Genomic DNA, 10469 nt, shown 5'->3' on the forward strand with positions numbered 1-10469 from the left:
ACCAGATACCAGTAGTAAACCAGCTCCTTTCCCCTCTTATTGGAAGGAAGGTTTTTGCTAAATTAGACTTGGCTTAAACATATTAACAACTCTGTGGGTGATCAAATGGCTGATGCACAGACCAGCATCACCAATAAGGGAGCTTTCCGAGCCAAGCACCTAAAATTTGGAGTAAGCATTGCATCAGGATTTTTTTAGAAGTTTATGTATGGCTGATTGCAAGTCTTAAGGGAGTTGTGCCATATTTTTGATGATGTCCTCATTGGAGCAGGGTCCATGCCAGAATTAGTTGTCTGACTGTTAGAAGTGTTGCACCACATCTCCAATGCTGGCCTGAAACTCAAGAAAGAGAAATGTACTTTTTGGAGTAACCAGTGCGGAGTTCCTGGGGTTCCGAGTTGATCCCATTGTAATTCATCCAACAAATGCACAAGTAGAAGCTATTCATAAGGTCCCAATGCCTAAGAATAAGTAGAAACTGCAAGCAGTTCTGGGTTTGCTTAAAAAGCTACAGTCGCTAAGCTTTTGTATCATCTATTGGATAAGGATGCTATTTGGAAATGGAGTAAATTTCACAATAAGGCTTCCAATGATATGAAGTGATTGCTGTTGTCTGACAGCGTGCTAGTCCATTATGAGCTGCTTCTGCTTACTTGCACTGCTTCAGCATGTGGACTGGGAGCTGTCCTCAGTCACTTTCAGAGTGACAGCTATGAAGCTCCCGTTGCCTACTGTTCATAAACTGTGAATAAAACTGAGCAGGATTATTCTCAGATTGATAGGGAAGCTCTTGCAGTTGTTGGGGTTAAGAAATTCCATGACTACATATACAGCCACAAATTCACAGTTGTGACAGATCATAAACCAAGAATGGCCCAACACCCTAAATCATTTCACCACATAAGCTTCATTGGTCCTTACTTGTAAATCCATATGACTGCAAATTTCAGCATCACCCTGGGAAGTTAATAGCAAATGCAGATGCACTGAGTTGTTTCATAGATTCATAGATGTTAGGGTTGGAAGGGACCTCAATAGATCATCGAGTCCGACCCCCTGCATAAGCAGGAAAGAGTGCTGGGTCTAGATGACCCCAGCTAGATGCATATCCAACCTCCTCTTGAAGACCACCAGGGTAGGGGAGAGCACCACCTCCCTTGGGAGACCGTTCCAGACCTTGGCCGCTCTAACTGTGAAGAAGTTCTTCCTAATGTCCAGTCTAAATCTGCTCTCTGCTAGCTTGTGGCCATTATTTCTTGTAACCCCCAGGGGAGCCTTGGTGAATAAAACCTCACCAATTCCCTTCTGTGCCCCCGTGATGAACTTATAGGCAGCCACAAGGTCGCCTCTCAACCTTCTCTTGCGGAGGCTGAAGAGGTCCAGGTGCCCCAGTCTCTCCTCATAGGGCTTGGTCTGCAAGCCCTTAACCATATGAGTGGCACTTCTCTGGACCCTCTCCAGGTTATCCACATCCCTCTTGAAGTGCGGTGCCCAGAATTGCATGCAGTACTCCAACTGCGGTCTGACCAGCGCCCGATACAGGGGAAGTATCACCTCTTTGGATCTATTCGTCATGCATCTGCTGATGCATGATAAAGTGCCATTGGCTTTTCTGATGGCTTCGTCACACTGCCGACTCATGTTCATCTTAGAGTCCACTAGGACTCCAAGATCCCTTTCCACTTCCATGCCACCCAGCAGGTCATTTCCTAGGCAGTAGGTGTGTTGGACATTTTTCCTCCCTAGGTGCAGCACTTTGCATTTCTCCTTGTTGAACTGCATCCTGTTGTTTTCTGCCCACTTGTCCAACCTATCCAGGTCTGCCTGCAGCTGTTCCCTGCCCTCCGGTGTATCCACTTCTCCCCATAGCTTTGTGTCATCCGCAAACTTGGACAGAGTATATTTCACTCCCTCGTCCAAGTTGCTGATGAAGACATTGAAGAGTATCGGTCCAAGGACCGAGCCCTGCTCGACCCCACTGCCCACACTCTTCCAGGTTGAAACTGACCCATCCACCACGACTCTCTGGGTGCGACCCTCCAGCCAATTCGCCACCCACCGGACTGTGTAGTCATCCAAGTCACAGCCTCTTAACTTGTTCACCAGTATGGGGTGGGATACCGTATTGAAGGCCTTCCTGAAGTCTAAGTATACGACATCCACCCCTCCTCCTGTGTCCAGGCGTTTCATTACCTGGTCATAAAAAGAGACTAGATTAGTCAGGCACGATCTGCCTGCCACGAACCCGTGCTGGTTTTCCCTCAGCATAATTTGTCCTGCCGGGCTCTCGCAAATGTGAGCCTTGATAATTTTTTCAAAGACTTTGCCAAGGATGGAGGTGAGACTGACTGGCCTATAGTTGCCCGGGTCCTCCTTCCTCTCCTTCTTGAAAATGGGGACCACATTGGCCCTTTTCCAGTCCTCCGGGACTTGGCCCGTGCTCCACGAGCGTTCAAATATTCCCGCCAGTGGCTGTGCAATGACGTCGTCCAGTGCCTTCAGTACCCTCAGACAGAGCTTATCCGGGCCTGCCGACTTAAAGGCATCCAGTTCTTCCAAGAGACTCTGCACCATCTCAGGGTCTACGCATGGAAGTCTGGCGCCTTGCTGCTGCCTCTCTACAACCCCAGTGAGAGACTTGTCGTGTCCCTCGCTTAGGAACACTGAGGCAAAGAACTCGTTGAGGAGTTCAGCCTTGTCCCCCCTGTCTGTCACCAATTGCTTCTGCCCATTTAGCAGGGGTCCTACTGCTCCCTGGGCCTTCCTTTTACTCCCTATATATCTAAAGAACAATTTCTTGTTGTCCTTTACTTGGGATGCCATCCTCAGCTCCATGGTAGCTTTGTCATTTGTCGTTTGTCGTTATTCTGTCATGAATTCACTGTTTCTCCACTCTCTGAAGTTCTGATGCAACTTCTCTTCTCCTGGCAGATGACTTTGCTTGTATGACTGCTAAGGATCCAGTGTTAGTCTGAATAATAACCTAGGTATGGAGTGAGGTGGCCTTCAGCAAATGTTACAGATAAATTTAAGCCATTCATTATGCATAAACATATACTTTCCATCCTTAAGGGATGCCTCCTATGAAGTAACAAGTGGTCATTTCCAATGCAGATTGAACACAAGTTCTCAGTGCTTTCCATGTGGGACATCCAAGAATTGTTCACATGAAAGTGCTTGACAGAAGTTATGTCTAATGGTCAAAGATAGATGCTGACATTGAGCAAGCAGTAATCAGATATGAACCATACCAAACTACATACCATGCACCAGCTACAGCTAACAGCTCCAGTCCATCTATGGGAAGTGACCAGGACACCATGGTCTCATCTGCACAAAGATTTTGCTGGCCCCTTTCAAGATATTCTTTATTGCCATTAATTCTTTCTCAAAGTGACTGGAAGTTGTTTCCATTGCATCAATGACTTCATGCACTGTAATCTGAGTTTTATGGCAGCTGTTTGCAATTCATGGTCTTCCAGATAATACCGTCGTGTCCGACAATGCTGCACAGTTCATTTTTGAAGAATTTAAGAAGTTTATGGAGAAAAAATGTCACACCATATCTACGCCATTCCACCCATCATTAAATTGTTAAGCTGAGTGGATCCTCTTAACTAGTAAAGGTGCATTGAAGTGAATCCTTTCTGGTGCTTGGAACTAACAATTAGTTAATTTCTTACTACAACAGCATGTAACTTTCTACATTGCTACAGGTCACAGTCCTGCAGACCTACTAATGAAACTCCAGCTGAAAGCTTGTTTGGATTGGCTCCACCCAGACATAGTAGCCAAATACCAGACAAGGCAAGAAGTCCAGTTCTCCAAAAAACTGGATGTTTCACTTGTCAGATCCTTCAAACCAAATGAACCTATGTATATTCACAACTATGCAAATGGGTGTCTGCACTTCTCCTTGGAGCTACAGGGCCATTTCATATAAGATTCAGACTCCAGCTGGAAAGACCAAATGTGGTGGTTGAGTCTCAGACAATGTGACCTCTAGAACACCAGAAGGTGTTGCACTGCTAGTGAAGCCAGTTCTGACGAGGCCATTAGCTGCTGTTTTACATCTGTCTGCTGACACTGTTCTAGAAGAGCCAGAGGAGCCTATTGCTGTTGCCAGTGAAAAGTCTGTTACTCCTGAAGAGGTCTGCATGAGATGGGTCACTGTCCAGCCTAAATACTTACAGGACAATGTTATCTAGGGAGGAGGGGTGTTATGTATTGAGCCTCTGTATATATGTTCTGTACTCCATCAGCAGAGGACACTGCCTGAACTGCATTATCTTGCTGTTTGCTGTTCTGATTATTATTAATGAGTTGTTAGTTAGTTGTTAATAAACATAGTTGCATTGTTCTTCCCTGTGTGATCTCTCTGGGACAAGAATCCCACAGAGAAACAAAACACCTTAGAGACTGATTCAGAGAGGCTTGAGCTTTTTAGTTGATAACCTACTTTGTCAGATGCTATGAATGGACTTGCAGAAAGGAGGGGTTCTTTTTGTTTAGAACCACTGCTCTCTGGAAGTCCGTTCATGGTTTCTGACAGAGTAGGTTGTTGTCTGTGAAACCTCATGCATTTCTGAACCAGTTAGTCTCAAAAGGCACCTCTACACGTGCTCTGGGGTCAGGGTCAGGCTTTTAGGAGAGCTTCTCTAATTAAAATGCCCAGAGCTAATTTAGTATCCTGCATTTCAAAATGGCAGTGGGGGTGCTTTAACTAAAGCTCATTTGATGAGCTTCAGTTAAAGTATCCCTGCAGCTATTTTGAAATGCAGGGACCCTGAATACATGAGATGCTGCAGCACACTGGAGCATTCTGATTAGAATGCTCCAGCAGACTTGATTAATTGAGTTCTAATCAGAATTTGTTGGAGCACTTATAGAAGTGCCCTAAGGTGCCCCACCCTTCCCTGCCTTCAGACTAACATGGCTAACCACCTTTCTCTATAGTACTGTTGTGGGAGAAAACTCCCTGGAGTCCATTGTCTAGCTGCATAGGAACCAGGCAACACGGGTAAAGGGTTAACTGCAGTTTATTTGCTCGAGCAAAGACCATAAAGCAGCAAAGAGGCAAAATGGCCCCAACTTAAGGGTGGGGCTGTCTTTTATACCTTTTTTAACAAAGAAAACTACAAGGTCATTAAATATGCAATACTTATGGTCATCATCTCCTTATATGGTGCATTACAAATTTCCATAGTAACACTACATTAATCTATTATAGCTAGTACTTTTCCAAAGGCAGAAATTAAGTAACGGTTACATGTTATCTTTTGCATTCCAATCTGTTTTCTGTTTCCAGCGGTGTCATCTTCCCTCCTTATCCCTGGCCCCTCTAAATCTTATCTCGTACCATGCTGTAGCTGGTCCTCAGCGCAAAGACCTAGACAGATTTACGTTCATTGTCTTTTTTCTCAGAAAATGGTTGACACAGTTAAAATAATTACTTAACATAAACAAAGGCTTAGCTATCATTCTGCCTTGTGGTCAGCAGCATTGCTAGGCTACAGGTCATGCCTAGTATTCAGCTGCAAAGTAAATACTTTTCAATAATCTAAATTATTGTTAACCTAACAGTATGCTATCAAAAAAACTATTTTATTTCAGGGTAATAACAAACTTGCTCATCACAGTACCAAGAGACAATAAAAATCCATGCAGTTTTTTAAAGAGATAACGCCAGCCCTAGTTTTGCTGTTGTGGAGATACTTTGGCAATGGAGTCATTGTAAGTCTGCAGCATGATGGGGTTTAGCATGGCAGGGAGCTCAGGTCCAGGTGGTTTCTGTAAGGGTTCTCTTTTTTTTTAAAGGGAGAAGGTGAGTAACTCACAAGTTACACGCTAGGGTAAAACTTCAGTACAAGTTTTTATTGCAAAGAATACAACACACACACAGAGTTATTATTATGCACCTACAAGCTGCTAGGATGTCGGGCTGGAGGAAAGGCACTTTTCACCTTGTTCTATGTTATTACTTGATGGGTCTTGGGAACTCCACCCTGCATTCAGGGTGGCAAGACTGTCTTTTTTATTGGGTCCTTAGCCTCGTTTTCCTCGAAATAGTTCCACCCCAGGCTTCGTTCGTATGACTTTTATACTTTTTCTATCTCTTATTACTTTTGCTTTTTCTAATTGTACATTAGTTTTTAGCTTTATCACTTTTTATGGGTTAGAGCAAGTGTTATCGCATGCTGTCAAGTAGGGTTACTTCAGGTGTTTATGCAGTTTCCCTTTCTAGAGTGGTAAAGGGAGTTACTTTAGGCCTTGCCGCAGTTTTTTCTAGAGCGGTAGAGGGAGTTACTTAGGCTATGCCGTGGTTTCTTTTTCTAGGGCTGTTAGTTCGGGTACTTTTTTAAAGTTGTTACTAATTTACTTGCAGTTTCCTTTTTTTATTTTCAGCAGATCAGTGGATTAGTAGATTAGCAGATGCATTAGGTCAGTGTTCTGTAGCCACCGGGTTCTGTGAAGTTGACCCCCGCTTTGGGGTGTTAGTTTGGTTTCCTCCTAGAAACTTTTTCGGGACAGGCTTCACAATTCCTCCCTGACCAGTTGCATGTGTTGATGCAACCATGTGATGTGTTGTGTTTATGTTGATTAAAATTGCATAGGGTGACATAGCTGTTAACATAGTTTGTTAGATTTTTGACTTGTTAATACAGCTTTTGGGCATAGCAAGTAAGCATACACATTAAAAAGCATAAGATAATAATGCATAACAAAACAATAACTATAGGACGTAACATAAAATTTATTAACCCCGTTCACGTGGGGTTGTATCCTAGGAAAATGTTGTACTAGTGGTATTCAAACACTGACTTTAATTTTGCTGTTAGTTTTAGGAGTTTACTTGGTTCATTTAGGTATCATATCTGTTGCATCAGAACACCCTGCAAGGGGCCTGTTTCCTTACGAAGAGTGCTTTTCCATGCGGTCCCAGTGACTATGACCTGCAGGGGGTCATTCTCTAGCTGGTTTTTAAAGCTGCTTCAATGAATGCATCCCCGCTTAATTGATGTACTGCCCCCCACCTCCCCAGCTTACCTGATTTGGCTCTTTAGCGTGTCAATCTTTGAACAATTCCCAGGTGTCTAATGATTTTAATGCAAACCCCATTAGCTGGTGAGCATAGAGCATAATACCCTGACATCTTTGAATCTATTCTCAGAGAGGCGTGTGCTGACTTATACCACACCCCTGTGAAAATTTTTGCTATCACTGCTAATGACTCTCAGGGAGTGAAAAATCTGTTTAACCCCGGGGATACTACTCGATTAGCCCACATGGCCCAGGTTTCCTTTGTGTCTTTTGCCCAGCCTACCAGCTCAGTTTGTAGGTCTGTTGGCTTCCAGGGAGTCACTTCCCATTCCTGCATGGTAGGCCATCTATCTTGAGCCTGTTGTACCTTGGATTTCATAACAGCACTTACCTCTGACCTCTCCGGAGGGGAATCTCCCTTTGGAGGAGGCATCTCCTCTTCTGTTCCCGGAACGGAGAGGACAGGTTGGTCACCCTAGTCCCCGACCAGATTGGTTGCCACCATTTCTCACCCCTCCCCTGGTTCCGGATCCTTTGATGGCAACAAAGTCCTCACCATTTCCCACAACAAAGAAATGGCACCTTCTAGCAACACAGTTTTCCTGGGCTTTCTGCCTATTTGCCAGTGGGCAATAACTCTTTCCACTGCGGCGAGGGACCTCAGGTCCCTCAACCCGGAGGATGCCCATGGATGTACTCTTTTACTAAGCTCCACCAGATTTGTGGTTTTTCCCTGGTGCGTGAACATATCCACTACTCCTCAGACACAGCTGGCCAGGCTGCCCTCGAGGAGAGGTCTTTCATGCCTGCATTCTCCACCACTTGTAAGGGTTCCCTCCCTTCCCAAAGGGAGAAGGTGAGTAACTCATAAGTTACACGTTAAGGTAAAACTTTAGTACGAATTTTTATTGCAAAGAATACAACACACACACAGTTATTATCATGCGCCTACAAGCCGCTACTGTGTCGGGCTGGAGGAAAGGCACTTTTCACCCTGTTCTCTGTTATTACCTGATGGGTCTCAGGAACTCCACCCTGCACCCAGGGTGGCAAGACTGCCTCTTTTATTGGGTCCTCAGCCTAGTGCTTCCTCCCAGAAACCTTTTCAGGATGGGCCTCACAGTTTCCTTGTACACCAAATTATGAGGAGCATAGGCAACTTGTAGTGGAGGCATGGGGGGTGGGCACATACCCTCCCTGAGATTGACCACTGCTGGCTTCTGCAGGTGGTCGCCCCAGTCTCGGGAGGCACCAGTCATTCATGGTGAGGAGCTACTGTTCTGCTAATTCCCTGTGAGCCTCATTCTCCAGGATGGGGCAGACTAGGGCATAGTATCTCCCAGTGACTAGTGAAAACAATCCGGGAGATTGATTTTGTGAATGGGTTGAACCATACAATTAATGACATTAAGTCATGTTGGGAAAAAAAATCTCCTGGAATAGCTTCAGTCAGAGTTGGCAACCCTATGCCTACTAGACCTGGATTTGGTTCTTTGTGGTTACAAGCATCAAGAATATTTATGTTGCTGGAAGGAAGAGGGGAAAATCCTAAACTGAGGGGTCTCTGTGCCCAGTAAACAAGTCTCTTGCAGAACGTCTGGTCAATCTGTCACTTGCTGTTGTAAGGGCACAATGCCTCTGGGTAAAACCTGCCGCTTCTCTTGCTTTTAATGCTGCCTTGTGCTACTCTTTCTCTGTTCCTTTATTACCCTCTTCAATGCCTGATGGAAGAATGAGGTAGCTTAGGTGGGCTTTTTTTAACTGGATCACTGAAAGGCATATAGGTTTTCCAACTCGTCCTCTAGTGCCTTATTATGACAGGACTGGTGGTAGTAGATGGGCAGTAGTTATCATAAGAATTGCTAAAGATACAGGAATCTTTCCTCAAGACTACAAACAAAACAGAACAGGTCACGTCTTGTCAATTTTTTCCATTTCTGCTTCATCTGTGTTTTGGTAACGTTTGGAAAGCATTAGCCAATTCCCAGAAAAGCAATACAAGATTGCTAATAAGTCTCACTCTAGCATTTGTATGACTAATCACAGCTGGTTATTTATTTATTTTTTTTGTGTTAGTGCATACCCTTAACCACATCTGAAAAGCAAATAGAACTAGTGCAGTCTACACATGGATTATGTTTTGTGTTGGCATGTCTGCTTGTTAAAGGGAAAGGGCAGAATAAAAATGTTTACCCTGGGCCTGCACTTGAATGTGTATAACATTGGCATCTGATTAAGGCAGAAGGGAATTAGTACTCTGAATGAACAAGGCGTTATTTGAGAAGAAACCAGTGGTATCTGGTATTGTATTCAGGCTCCAACTACATGCTTGAGTGGACAATGGAGAAGTTTGGCGGCATCTGTTTTGCAGTTCCTATGCATTTTTGTTGAACTAGGTTTGCACAGCATTGCCCTGTTTGTTGTGCTATCCCCCCAGCCTAGATTTTAAAGCACTTAAATGGGGACAAGGCCGGGCCCCCATGATCTCTCCACTGATGACATCTAGGAAACCCCCCCGAAGACTGTTAAGTGCTTCATGCTGATAATCTGAAATACAGTAACCTATAAAAGAGTACCACAACCAGTGATCCAGGCAGCAGTGTTAGAAAATGACAAGTCTGTGGCAAATATTATTCACAGCAGTTAATTTTAGGGAGTTTGTTAGATTGAAATTTTGCTTTACTGGATGTATCAGGAAAATAGTCTGTTCATATAGAAACTTTTGAAAGGCTGAGTTTGTATAATTTAAGGTGAACATTTGTCTTTGAAAATCTCAACATTATAAATTGCTTAATAAACCAATTTTCACTCAAATACTCCTCACGCTGAATAAAATGTGAAATCACAATAGGGTTTTTTTGCCATCTCATCAGAACAAAATGTAAAAATCTTGATTTTTCAAAGGTTTAGAATTTCATCACAAATACCATTCACTGTCTCAGTTCCAGCCAAGCCAACTAACCTCATCTTCAGGGAGCCTAAACCACCATTCATCTTAACAAAGCAACTTCACATCAAGCCATTGCCTCCCAAGAAGCTAACTACCTTCTTAGCCAAACTAGCCTTCCATCCACAAACTCACCCACCAGCTGCCTTTTCCTTAGATCAGCTTTTCATAGCCAACTTCTCTCATAAACCAACTAACTTATTAGCCATCGATTTGTCACAAGAACAGCTGAAATAATCCCTTGTTCCTGGCCTAGTCTGTATGTGCCCTAACCTTCTGTGAGCTAAATTCTCTTTGAGACCCATTTACAAGTCTGCTAAAATTGGTTGCATTAATGCCACATTCATTCCCTCTTTGTATCATTGCTGCACTCATATTTTTCCTCTACTATTGCTCAAATACATCCACTCTTTGCAGTAGTGAGATAGAAACCTGGCAAGCATTCTTGGATGGCAATGTAGAGCATTTCCATGATGCACCT

Source organism: Alligator mississippiensis, chromosome 6 (assembly GCF_030867095.1).
Source record: "Alligator mississippiensis isolate rAllMis1 chromosome 6, rAllMis1, whole genome shotgun sequence".
Lineage (NCBI taxonomy): Eukaryota > Metazoa > Chordata > Crocodylia > Alligatoridae > Alligator > Alligator mississippiensis.